Source organism: Miscanthus floridulus, chromosome 9, assembly GCF_019320115.1.
Source record: "Miscanthus floridulus cultivar M001 chromosome 9, ASM1932011v1, whole genome shotgun sequence".
NCBI lineage: Eukaryota > Viridiplantae > Streptophyta > Magnoliopsida > Poales > Poaceae > Miscanthus > Miscanthus floridulus.
In genome coordinates this window covers 106,225,757-106,238,653 of record NC_089588.1, presented here as the reverse complement: position 1 = coordinate 106,238,653, position 12,897 = coordinate 106,225,757, and positions in this window count along the sequence as shown.

Below are 12,897 nucleotides of genomic sequence, written 5' to 3'. Positions count from 1 at the left end.
AAATAGATCGAGCTTTGCATCCCTGCAATTGGGCAGGTGTTACAAAGAGAGGACCAATATTTGTGAATCCAGTTGCATGATTATTTATGATTTATTACAAAAATACTCCCTTCAGCAACACCCCCTCTCTCCCCCCCCCCCCCCCCCCCCCCCCCCAAAAAAACAAAAAAAGAGAAAATTTAAACACTTGACACTTTTGGGCTTTGGCCACTATTTTTTGCATAAAACTTGGCACTTCATGTTTACACACTTTCCATTTTTCTTCCTACAAATAGACTTCGGTGATACCCTACAAACATTTAACTTGTTTAGTTTCTCCCTAAAATCTGAACAGTCGTTTCATTAATGGGATTCAACAAAAGATATTTCACTTCTAGATTGTTTCTTCCAAACATTTAGGTGCTAGATATTTGTAGGTGCTGAATGGCTATAGAGCGAAAGCACCAGAATGCCCGGTTGTCAATTGATACTAATAATGACTTAAGATAAATTGGCTGTAGAATTTGTTGTTCGAACGAGCCAAGGCATGTAACAAGTATAGCAAAGAAAGGGCTTTCACCTCAATTGTGTACATGGCAGAACGCCTCCTGCAAATGTTTGATTGGCAAACAAGATTATCACGCATAGAAGGTCACCATACCTAAACAAAGAACAAAAATAAGTAAAGCTACCTTACATGGTTCAATCCTCGGCAACAAGTATCATCAGGAGATCAATGGACATCTATCAGCAGTATGAGTCATTTTCTGTGGAGTTAATAAACCTGTCAGAGTTTCAGCCATGGACAATTCAACATTAATATTATGTGCAGACAACTGACATCGTATTGTCACAATAATGAAAAATTGTATTCTGATATAAATTATTAGCTTTAGTAGGAGTCTTTAGACAATGGATAGACATTATCAGAAAGCAAAGTTGCTGTTAACTAGTACAAATAGCTATTCTTTATCTGAAGAATAAATGAAATACATCCTCAAAAGGACAAGAAACTAAACGGAAATTATTTGCCCTGTTCGCTTGGCAGATAAGCCATGGCTGAAAGTACCGTTGGCTGATTTGGTGTGAGAGAAAAACACTGTTCGTTGGCTGAAAAAGTACATTCATGTGTGATGCTTTTATTGCAGCTTCAGATTCTTATGTTCATGACTGTGCCTGCAAAATCAACATCTACATCTAACTATGGATGAATATACAAGAAAAATAGAACTTTTCTCTAAGCCAAACATATTTATCCTTTAAACATATATTTAAAAATAACAAGCAATTTGGTGAGCTGGAGAGCATGGCGATCTAGGGTTCTAGGCCACTACTTTATACAATTACTACAATGTATGTCATCATTGACTTAAACATGTCTTAATCTCTTTAACATTTAACATGCATAGCTAAAACATAACAATACACCACATACATATATAATTACTTTTGTATTGATCGTTGTGTAATATAAAATTTAGTTCATCCACCATGTACACCATGTAAGATTGGCTCTATAGTTTGAATCTATAATGTTGATTCAATGGATTCTATACACACAGTTTGGTGCATATATATGAATGCAGTATCTCATATGCCGTACATTATATCCAATGCCTACTAGTTAATAGTGAAACTTTTTGTCTTTAATTAAGGAAAAAGTTAGATGGGTCTAAAACTTCCCTTACTGAACCCTATTGGGATGGACTCTGGAAATATATATAGCCCACAAGCATGACCGCAAATAGTGAAACAACAAAATTCATGTCTAACTGATATGTTCGTAGTTTTGGCTGTTAAATGCTAAACATCACCTTCTTCGATTACAAATCACATACTAACTAGCCACCTGAAAAACTGATTGTAATAAGTATTTGCATGGTCTAACTTCACTAAAGGCTTATTTGGATCCTTTCATTTAGGAGTAATTAGAATCTACTTTATGGAGTTGATTATTTGGCTTGGAATTTGACATTCCACAACTTTCTAAAGTTTAGATATAAGCCTATCTTAAATTCATGGGGTGAGAGATAGAAATTGATTCCATAGATCCTCATGCTATGTTTTTCCTCTTCAACTTATAGCACGCTTGTCCATTTGTCTATGCCAAAATTGTGATTACTTATTAGAATGAATTCCAATTCCAAGGATCCAAACGGGGCCAAAGGCTAAATGCTACTCATGAAAGAGAAGAACTAGCTTGTAAGATGGTCGAGCGCTAGACCACAACACAGCTGATATCAGATAGCATGAATTTCAGTATTTATCATAATTTGATCTGTTCACCTACTACTCTCGCCCGTTTTAATGAACAAAATATTTGATAGATGAAGACAAGATCTAACGGATTCATGTAGAGTTAAATGCAGTTGTGCAGCCATTATCATCCTGCCCTTTCTGAATCATACACTGCTCTTTTAATATATTGATATGTATCACATATTTTCTTGTCACATGATGCTATCCACATGTTGTAGATATATAGACTTGTTCGGTTGTTCCTGTTACCTTCTCTTGTAGTATATAAGTCTTAGGGGAGCTACAACCAAGAGGAGAGCATATACACTAATGTAGTCAGGTGAGTGGGAGAGAGCGACACAGCATGAAACTACCAGTCTGGAATTGGATGCCAGTCACGATGCCATTGGGAGTAGAAGGCAGCAGGAATTACATTTCCTCATCGCTGAAATCTGATAGAAGCGAGAGGCATGAGATTGCAATAATGTCTCGCATGTTGACCTCAACACAGGTGTCTGAAAATGGCACTTAATTGGGGCTCCAAAGCATGCCACTACACTAATGTTTTTCCGTCTTTTATACGGTTATATCATAAAATTATTGGAAACCGAAATTCCCTCTATGTGCCCACATTTTTCTGACAGGGACACAAGAACTAACAAAGAAATTACAATTACCATGTCGGTTTATTTAACTAGTAGGAAAATACAAATAACGTTCTACCATAGTTAAAGACAAAAGGTTTCAGACACATCTCACTTTTACCATAATCAATTCTTGTTTTCAGACCCATCTCAGTTTTACCTTTTCATGTTACCTTTGGTGATTTAATTCTTGTTTTCGTGTTGAATCTTTTGTTAGCCGATTACAGCCTGTAAATGTTCATGTTAGCCATGTAGCATTAAAGTGGCTGTGACACTCTAATTTCAGAAGTATCATTTTCAAGTGTGACCCAACCACAGCTTTGCATATGTGCTTTTTGTTTGCACTGGAAATCTGGAAATGACAACTTTATTCTTATACATGCTAGAGCTAGAAAGCCATTATGCACACAGCAGTTTGTTAAAGAATTTCTGATGCTTAGTTTGCATGTGGATTGTAGGGGAAAAAAGTTTTCCAATAGATTATAAGGGATGTCAACTCCATACAGTGACAAATGATTACGTGGTTCAGGTAGGTGACTTCTTGATGGTCAGTCTAGACACACTAGCAGCTTCAACGTTCAGTTTTATCAAACAGCATAGATTTTTACCAGTGCCATCCTAGAACAGTGCTTCTTTGATTCTATCTTATCGTTATGATATCAACACTAGGTGCTACTATAATCCTTGGAAATTAAATGGGAGGGCAATCGTACCAAAAAATTGTGGATAGGCGCGGCATTGGAAACATACATGCTAATATGATGGGTTGGGCTAGGAGCCATCTGGAACTTTACTATGAATCCCTTGAAATAAGTTGCATTCCTTGGACAGCAGCTACGTGCTTTGCAAGTTCCGTCTGCTTTTCTAAATGACCTGTCAGTATCCAGTAATTTTATTTGATTATACATCTTCATGCCGTGAAGACCCAACAATAAAGCTCTGTATTCTGCCCAATTGTTTGTGGTGAAGAAGTCTGCACCTCGTAGCATATTGGAGCTTGACTCCAGATATATACAGATGTCATTGCTGCTGCTGCAGTGTTGCACTGGCAACTGAAATACTACTCCAAGCAGCATCACATGTTCCATAATGTAGATAGATATGTCTTGGTACCGTACGAGCTATTTCATCGGTGAGAACTTCTCATCCAGTCACCTACTACTCCCATCAATATTAATATATGAGATATATAGCCTTGTTGCTGTATGCTAAAGCGTTTAAATAATGTGGATATATGCACTACTCCCATCAGTGATAACTTCTTATCCATTCACCGACCACCCCCAACTCCCATCAATATCTGATCATAGCCAGACCTTCGGTGGCAGATTTCTGGCCTTTGGTTTCATAATGTGAGAGAAGATTGGTGGTTTTTTCATCCTTTCTAAGTGACGCAGGCAGGTTACAGCTCACTAATGCAGTTCTTACAGATCTTCTAACCTTTGCAATGTGCCACCTTTCTTCTTCCAAAAACATTGATAAAAAAAATTGATAAATTTAAAAAACATTGTTTATGGCGTGGTTCTGACTTGAGCAGCAAAAAACCATCAAAAGCAGCTTGGCCCTTGGTCTGTGTACCGAAGCCGGATGGTGGCTTGGGCGTTATTAATTTGACAGTACAAAATGAAAGCCTGCTCCTTGAGCATCATTATAAGTTTTACAATAAGGAGGACATTCCATGGGTCCAATTAGTTTGGGGACATTATTCCACTCAAGGCAGGTTACCGTTTCAAGGTAGAAGGATTAGAGGTTCCTTTTGGTGGCGAGATATTCTCAGACTACAAGATGATTACAATGGTATGACAATGGTTTCTGTGAAACATGGATCCACATGCTTCCTCTGGCATGATCTTTGGGAAGGATCTGTTTACTCTCAAACCTATCCTGAACTTTTTTCTTATGCTAATAATCAGCAGATTTCTCTGAAGGTGGCAGCATCCATACCTCTCATTAAAAATTTGTTCCATTTGCATCTCTTTGGGGAAGCAAATGCTCAGTTTCAGGAACTCTAACAAACTATTCACAACTTGCATTTGCAACAATCTACTGACAACTGGTCTTATATTTGGTGCTCCTCTACTTATTCATCCAAGAAGGCTTATAAACATCTTTTGGGTCATCATCATGTACCTAAAGTTTACTGTTGGCCATGGAGATCTGCTTGTTAGAAGAAAGGAAATTCTTTTTTTGGCTTGTCTTGAAGAATCGGCTGAGCACTAGATCCTTATTACGACGGTGCAATACGCATCTCCAGGATTATAATTGTGTTTTCTGTTTGCTCAATGTTGAGGAAGATCTACTTCATCTTTTCTTTCATTGTCCGTACTGTCAGGCTTGCTGTTCAGTTTAAATGTTTCTATACCAAACGTGATGATATTCTGGACATTTTGGACAGTATCAAACAAGAGCTAAGCCAGCCGTTCTTCATGGAGACCACAGTAACAATGTGTTCAGCTATTTGGATCATGAGAAATGACATCATTTTCAGAAATTTGGCACATTCAGTTCAAAGATGTCGCTTTGTCTTCAAGAAAGAATTTGCTCTGGTTATTCTTAAAGCAAAGACTTCTCTTCATCCACGCATAGATTCATGGCTAGAAGTCTTTGTGTAATCCTGGCTATTTTCTTTTTGACTTTCTTTGTTTCATGAACCTGCTGTGTAATACTTTGTATGTTTCAAGTTTTTTAATAAAATTTCAGTAGGGGCTCAAAGCCCCTCCTGTTTCCTGAAAAAAAATCTGATCATATGGCTTAGTTTATAATAGGGAATTAAGGATGAGTGCAACTGTGCACGGACAATAAACCTTTCCTTACTCAAGTGTAACTCTTCTTATATATCATCCATAAGGTGTGCTTACTACATAACAGTCTTTGGCGGGACACCCCTTCTACCACTGGCGGGACTCCCTTTACTTACTAGGAGGTAATACCTCAAACAAATCCGAGCCATTGATTTTTTAGAATTTTTTGGATTAATCATTTAATTAATCTAGGAAAAGAAATCAATGCAACAAAGACAGATGTTCATTCAGAATTCATCACTTTCACCAGGTTTCAGATGGCAGTATTCCAGGAAATGAAATATACTAATATATCTGCAGTTTTGCATTCAATAAACAAAGAACAAATACGATGAATGTCCATGTTCTGCCCAACCAACACAGGGGCATTATCTTGTACTATCTTGTATTTTAAAAAAAGTGCATTGTTTGTTTCTAGATATATAACAACAGAGACCATTGTTTGTTTCATATATGTGAGGCTTGAACTCTTCAAACTAAATATTGACTCACTCCTCTCACAAAGTCGGAAATGAGCATATAGAGGCCAGAGAGTCTATGTAGTCTCAATATAGGCCGTCTGTACTATAAGATAACGCCGTGTTCATTGTTTATATGCACCTCCCCTCTGGGTTCCCCACATCACGATGTGTGACAACACAAATGCTATATATACATAGAGGGGCAGTGCGGGGTGCCGGGGTAGCATTCCTCAGCTAACACAACAAAGCATGCATAGGGAGAGCAATAACCATTGCATTAATTATAAGGAACTAGTATGAGCTGAAGATGAGATGTGTGATCTAGTGCCTGGGATTAGGAGCCATCAAGAACTACATTCTCTCGACGTAACGGTTGTCTGTGTCACTGCTAAGGCAGCAAAGCTCTCAGTGTGTCTTGACTGGACTAGCACAGATCTCGAGGAGCAGAGGCTTAGAGCTGCTGCAGCGTACATTCCAAATAGGTGGTTGGATGAGGGAGAAGGCTGTCGCTTCCTAACAAAACATTGGAGCCATGGATCAAAGTAAAATTTCCTGCATGAAGGTTGCTCGAGTTAGCACCATCAGCTAAGGCAGCAAAACTCTGTATGATCATGTGAAAAGACTATATGGATAAGTATTTCATCCCTATTGTTAGTCCTACAGTAGAGTACTAGATTACACTACACGTTGGAACATAATGGGTAAGTTAGCATTTCCAGACATGCTGCAGCTTGCCATGTCAACAGCTCCTAATATTGCATGAAATAGTCGGCCATCATCGTGCTTCTTGCCATTTTTCTACGATGAAAATAATGCAGTGAATTTTTTCCAACCCATACCTTAGTCTATTATGTAAAATAATGCAGTGGATTTTTCCCAGCCCCTACCGTGCCATATACGTGTGGGTCGTGGCACAACCTTTTGGGCACGCATGAAGCATGGCAAACACACAAAAATTTTGGGCTGTGCGAGCATGGCACCACCACAGGGTTGTGCTATGCCTAGGATCGATCTTAGCATGTTGCGCACGGCATGACCAGTATTTTGGGCTCTGCTTGGAACCGCGCATCACTAATGTAGCGTGTAATCGCATCTGCAATGCTACAATGCAATCTCTTAGTAATGTCTCTTATCTAATTCTTGAATGGATTATGAAAATCATTTCAACATTTTATGAAAATGATACATTCAAAATATATGTTTTAAGTAGGCAACAAAATAAGCGACGATAGTTTGAGGATTGTGCTTGGGACGTCATGATACGAAGGTATGCCAGTGTGCCATGTTGGAACCGAGCTCTAGGAATCAAGCTCGATGGCGGCGCGACACCGGCAGGTGGTGACTGCGGCGACTAAAACCTTACTCAGGAACGCAAGGAAGAAGAGACACAGTGAACACACGCGGGTCGTTACTGCCCAACTGGCGCAACGTTTTCTTAGCATTGATCTTTGATTTACATAGGCTTGAAGCCTTCCACCCCGTCGCCACGACGTCCCCATGATCGCCCTTTTTTCCAGATCGCCATGGGACATGCACGAAAGACGTCGCGGCGGGGCCACACACACCACAACGCGGTCACGGCGAGGATCACACACATCTCTGACCCTCCCGCAATTCTACACAACGTAAACCAAACCACTAAGTAACGTTTACAATAGGATTACACACGTGGCAACTTTATTAAAACTAACATATCACCCCCTTAATCCAGTTGCACCGGAACGACACCAAGCTTCTGTCTAAACTCCACAAATTTGATTCTTCCAAGAGGCTTCGTCAGAATGTCAACCACCTGCTCGTCTGTCCCAACATGATCAACATCAACCATGTCCTTCTCTATGCAGTCTCGGATGTAATGATGCCGAGTATCAATTTGTTTACTCCTCTCATGAAACACAGGTTTTTTTGCTAGCTCAATAGCCGACTGAATTTTTGAGCTTGACCTCCTACCAGTTCTGCCATCAGCTGATTCAGCCACACTCCCTGACATGCTCCCAAAGCTGCAGCAATATACTCAGCTTCACAAGATGATAATGCAGCCACCTTTTGTTTCTGTGAAGCCGAAGTCACCAGATTTGAGCCAAGATAGAAGATTATCCCAGAAGTGCTCTTTCTTTAAACCAAATCACCTGAGCAATCTCTGTCAGTAAACCCCAACAGGTTGGGACCAACTCGTTCTCCTTTCTGAAATTTGCAGCCATAGTCAAGTGTGCCAGCAATATACCTCACAATTCTCTTGACTACAGACCAATGTTCCTTGGCTGGTGCTTCCATGAATCTGCTAGCAATGCCCACTGCATAAGCTGTGTTAGGTCTTGTATTCACCAAGTACCTCAAGCTGCCAATTATACTCCTGTACCTGGTGGCATCAAATTCAGTACCAGGTTTTGCCACTAGTCTGGCTTTGTATTTGACAATGTTCCCAGCAGCATCTCTTTTTTACTTTGAACACCCACTTCAGTCCTATTGCCCTGTGATCCTTAGGCAAATCTGACAAGGACCAAGTGTTATTCTCTCTGATTGACTGAAGCTCAGCTTCCATGGCCTTCTTCCAACACGTTTATTCTAGAGCCTGCTCCACACTAACAGGTTCATCAGCTGCAAGTAGACACAGTCCACTATACTCATAATCCTCCACCTCCTCAGTATGATCAAACAGCTCTGACAGTGTTCTGTATCTCAGAGGAACTCCTTTAGAGTCTGCATACTGGCCTTGAGGTGGTGTGGCCCATTGAAATTCTGTTGGTGCAGTGGAGTTGGATGCAGGTGGTGTGTGAGCATTCATGGACCCCTGAGATCCTCCAGGAGATGGTTGGAACTGGTTTTGCACAGGAGAACCAACAGCTGGGGTGTTTGGCACTGAATCAGCGGCTGTTTCCTCTATTGTCGGACCACCAACAGTAACTGGATGCTCAACAACAAAATACTCAGGCTGGTCATGCACAGATGGAGTGTCCCAATTCCAAGTCTGATTTTCTTCAAATATGACATCCCTACTGATGTGTAGTGTCTTTGTAACAGGATCCAGCAGTCTGTACCCCTTTGTTCCTTATTCATACCCAATAAACACCATCTTCTGAGATCTGTCAGACAGCTTCTTAATCCCTGGTCCAATTCTCTTCACACGACCAATGCATCCAGAAACTCTCATATGATCTACTCTAGGTTTCTTGCCATACCAAGCTTCATAAAGTGTGACACCTTCCAGACATTTTGTTGGTGCTCTATTCAAAACATATACTTCTGTTGCTCTGCCTCACCCCAGTAGCAAGCTGGGACACCCTTGCTCTTCATCATACACCGAGCCATCTCAACCACTGTTTGGTTTCGACGCTCCACTACTCCATTTTGTTGGGGTGTGTATGGAGTGGTGGTATAGTGTCTGATGCCAAACTCATTACAGAAAACACTGAATTGAGTTGAGTTAAACTCACCACCTCGATCAGTTCTGATTGCTTTGAGTTTGCCTTCAAGTTCAGTTTCAGATCTTGCCTTTACTTTTGTGAAATACAACAGTGCTTCATCTTTGGACTTAAGCATCTCCACCCACATAAACCTGCTATGGTCATCAACAACTAACAAAAAGTATGACTTGCCACCAGGTGCTGGTGGAATGATCTTACCACAAAAATCAGTGTGAAATAACTCTAGCCCTTTCTTAGCACGGTATGAGGAGGCACTTGGGAATGGAGATCTGTGCTGTTTGCCAAGGACACAGCCATCACATACCTGCTCCACATGATAAAAAACAGGCATACCTGACGCCATCCCTCTCCTGCCAAGATCATGCAGTGACCTGAAATTTAGGTGTCCATAACGAGCATGCTAGTTCCAAGACTCATCATCCATCTTTGTCAGTAAACAGATAGGTGAAACTTGACTGAACTTAGCAGTGTAAAGATGATTAGCAGTTCTAGGAGCTGAAATCAACAGTGTGTGCCCTCCTTGATCAAACACACTCAATCTACCATTTTTCATTGAGACTTCATACCCCTTTTCTTCAAGTTGACCCAGACTGACAATGTTACTCTTGAGCTTTGGGATATAGTAAATGTCAGTGAGTACCTTGTGTTCCTGCTGTCGTCCTTGGATCACCATGGACCCAAGTCCATGAATTTCGACGCTGGAGCCGTCACCAAAGCGCACCGTTTCCCAAAACACCTTCATCAACACTACTACATAACAGGTAATCACCGCCGCCACTTTCACTACCGGTTTGCTAAAAACCGGTGGTGATACTCATCACCGCTGGTTCGTATTACATGCAGGAATTTCTTGACATCACGAGGATCGACAACCGTCTCACCGAGTGATTTGAGGTTGGCGACAAGGTTGGTGATCCGCATGCCAAAGTCTTCAACACTCTCTCATCCTTTGAACTCGATGTTCTCAAATTCCTTGAGTCTCTGAATGCTGACCTCCTTCACCCGATCTGCTCCAACCCACATTGTCTGAACCATCTCCCAAGACTCCTTCACCGTCTTCTTTGCGTCAAGAGTTCCCCACATCTCCCTAGGCACTGACCGCATCAGTGCCCCCATGGCCTGTCGGTTCTAAGAGCGCTTGACGTTGGTGCCTGGATCAATCACTTCGTAAATCTACATCGCCTCATAGTTGATTTGCATCAACATCACCCACTCCGCATAATTCGAGTGAGTGAGCATTGGCCATACCAGGTAACTCTCCTTGACGCTGCTCGACGTCACGCTGGAACTCGGCCTTGTGTCGCCCATCTCCTTCTCCTCGTTCGGCTTCCATGAACTCGCCTTGAATTTCTTCAACGCTTGCAATCTCGGTGGGCTAATAGACCCACTATTGAACATCCACCGGGCTTCAATTCCAGATGTTGGAACCGAGCTCTAGGAATCGAGCTCGGCGGCAGCGCGACACCGACGGGTGGTGACCGCGGCGACTAAAACCCTACTCAGGAACGTGAGGAAGAAGAGACACAGTGAACACACGCGGGTGGTTACTGCCCAACTGGCGCATCATTTTCTTAGTATTGATCTTTGATTTACATAAGCTTGAAGCCTTCCACCCCGTCGCCATGACGCCCCCATGATCGCCCTTTTTTCCGGATCGCCATGGGACATGCACGAACGACGTCGTGACGGGGCCACACACTAGAACGCGGTCACGGCGAGGATCACGCACATCTCTGACCCTCCCGCGATTCTACACGATGTAAACCAAACCACTAAGTAACGTTTACAACATGATTACACACGTGGCAACTTTATTAAAACTAACATGCCATGGGTTGTGCTTGTGCCAATGTACAGACTTGTCGTGCTCTACGTCATGGCCTTAGTGCAGCACAAGGTGCATGAGAGGGCCGGACCCTGCCAGAACGTCATGGTCTAATTCCCATGGGTTGCGTGAAGCATTTTATTAGTGATAATATCGGGTGCAAAGTTAGGCACTGGGCGTAATAATTTTTGGTTTCGCATCACTCTTGTGAACAGTACCCAAACTCATTTTGTCTCTTCCTAGCACGATATGAAAAAGCAACCCTGGAGCTGATTTTGCACCAACTGATCAGTGTTGAATTGGCCATTAGACTACCACAACCACCTACGACTTGTGTACCAGGAGTGGATCTTGGACCCTCTGTCTGTGTGTGTGGGCCACATGGTCGTATCTCCATCGAGCTTTAGTATTCTTACAAAGATGGAACTAGCCAGGGGATACATGTTACACCCCGACTAGAAACACCACTGGAGGCTATCAAACAACACCTAAATTCCACTAAGTTCAGAAATAGTTAAAAATTATGGGCGGAGAGTCTGCCTAGTAAACGACTAGCATCCGAAGAGGAAAATTCAACATAGATAAAATAACTTCATAAGCAATTATACCTGCATCACAGCTCAACCCAACAACAGAATCCAGCAACACACCTCTGGCACTGGCACTCCAAGAATCATTTCTCCATCTGAATCATTTAATTTCAAAATTTCAAAAAAAAATTTAAAATTATTTGTAGTGGCGCTAGGTGAAGAAAACCTCCAATGAAAATGCATCTTTACCGGTAGTTTTTTTTAAGTCTACCGCTAGTAGAAATCATGCATTTATGTAGACGGTTCTCTTAATAATGCCACCGGTACAAATTAGATTTACCCTCGCGATAGGTTAAGATATCCACTAGTGTAAATATATGATTTCTAGTAACCACCATAAAAAATGAATTTACACTGGCAGTTCATATACATTTCTACTATGGTGCCTATACATTATGAATTTACACTGGCGATGGCCCACAGTTTCATTTCTACTATGGTGCCTATACATTATGAAACGCCAATAAAAAAATGACAAGCGTAAAAAAAATTAATTTTGTACAATTGATAGTCGGTAATTACCCATATGAAAGAGTGATAGTATAGGATATTCGGTGTTTCTCTCTCAGGCAACATATAAATATTTATGTCACAAGGTTATTAAAACATACAAATTTATATTTATATCCCATGTGTGAAGTATCCTTGATCTCCCTCTGTTTATTTAAGTTAGTTTTAATATATTACTGATGGTAGAAGTGCATAATTTAGAATTATAGGTTGGCGTTCTTTGTTGATATTTATTTTTTCATAATAGTTTATCTAGTAATTTAAAAGGTATATTTGTGGGATGTTTTTAGTTAATTTAATAGCAATGGATAACCGTGTGACATGGAGTAATACTAAGATGGCAAGATGATTCAGATTTTTGTCAAAATTTATAGAATTTATCATTTTTTCAGAGTGTTTCATGGAGTAATACTAAGATGGCGCT